Raw genomic sequence first — 1698 nt, 5'->3', positions numbered from 1 at the left:
GGCGGATGGGACGTTTCCCCGGCTGCCCCCGGACTTTTCGGCTCGGCCCCGGCGCCGCCAAACCCCCTCGAGTCCCACCGGATGGACGGTGGCTCACCCGGCGCCGTCTTGAAGCTCAGCTGATGTGGTCCAAGGCTCGTGCGGCGCAGCCCCAGTTTGCCCAGCGTGGACCAGCGTGGACCAGGGTGGGTCCGACGTGCCGCGGTGCGGCCCGATGCTCCGCCGGTGTGGTCCGGCGTGGGCTGATGTTCGTCTGGTGGGACCTGAGGCTCATCCAGTGTGATCCGGCACGGCCCCAGCCTTGTTCTGGGCAGGCCAAGGCTCGTCCAGCGTGGTCCAGCGTGGCCTCAGGCTCATCCAACGTTCTCCACCTTAACCCAAGGCTCCTCCAACGTGGTCCAGCGTGGCCTCAGGCTCATCCAGTGTTCTCCAGCTTAGACCAAGGCTCCTCCAACGTGGTCCAGCGTGGCCTCAGGCTCATCCAACGTTCTCCACCTTAACCCAAGGCTCCTCCAACGTGGTCCAGTGTGGCCTCAGGCTCATCCAATGTGGTCCACCTTAACCCAAGGCTCATCCAACGTGGTCCCACGTGGCCTCAGGCTCATCCAATGTTCTCCAGCTTAACCCAAGGCTCATCCAACGTGGTCCAGCGTGGCCTCAGGCTTATCCAACGTGGTCCAGCGTGGCCTCAGGCTTATCCAACGTGGTCCAGCGTGGCCTCAGGCTTATCCAACGTGGTCCAGCATGGCCCCAGGCTCGTCCAACATGGTCCAGCGTGGCCTCAGGCTCATCCAGTGTTCTCCAGCTTAGCCCAAGGCTCCTCCAACGTGGTCCAGTGTGGCCTCAGGCTCATCCAGCGTGGACCTGTGTGGCCTCAGGCTCATCCAACGTTCTCCAGCTTAACCCAAGGCTCATCCAACGTGGTCCAGATTGACCTCAGGCTCATCCAACGTTCTCCAGCTTAACCCAAGGCTCATCCAACGTGGTCCAGTGTGGCCTCAGGCTCATCCAACGTGGTCCAGCGTGGCCTCAGGCTCATCCAGCATTCTCCAGCTTAGCCCAAGACTCCTCCAATGTGGTCCAGCATAGCCTCAGGCTCATCCAACGTGGTCCAATATGGCCTGAAGCACCTCCAACGTGGTCCAGCATGGTCTGAGGCTCCTCCAATGTGGTCCATTGTGGGCTGAGGCCCCTCCAACATGGTCCATTGTGGCCCAAGGCTCATCCAGTGTGGTCCAGCATGACCTGAGGCTCATCCAGCGTGGTCCAACGTGGTCCACCATGACCTACGGCTCCTCCGACATGGTCCGAGGCTCATCCAGTGTGCTCCACCATGACCTTAACCTCCTCCAACATGGTCCAAGGCTCCTCCAGCGTGGCCCAGCATGGCCTGAGGCTCCTCCAGCATGGTCCAGTGTGGTCTGAGGCTCCTCCAGTGTGGTCCGACGTGCTCCACCATGACCTGAGCCTCCTCCAGCATGGTCCACCATGACCTGAAGGCTCTTCCAACGTGGTCCAAGGCTCCTCCAGTGTGGTCCAGCATGGCCTGAGGCTCCTCCAACGTGGTCCAGTGTGGTCTGAGGCTCCTCCAGTGTTCACCATGACCTTAACCTCCTCCTCCAACATGGTCCAAGGCTCCTCCAGTGTGGCCCAGCATGGCCTGAGGCTGCTCCAGTGTGGTCCGAAGTGCTCCACCAT

The sequence above is a fragment of the Charadrius vociferus genome, unplaced genomic scaffold (assembly GCF_000708025.1).
Source record: "Charadrius vociferus isolate BGI_N301 unplaced genomic scaffold, ASM70802v2 scaffold463, whole genome shotgun sequence".
NCBI lineage: Eukaryota > Metazoa > Chordata > Aves > Charadriiformes > Charadriidae > Charadrius > Charadrius vociferus.
Note: the sequence above shows the minus strand (reverse complement) of the source record.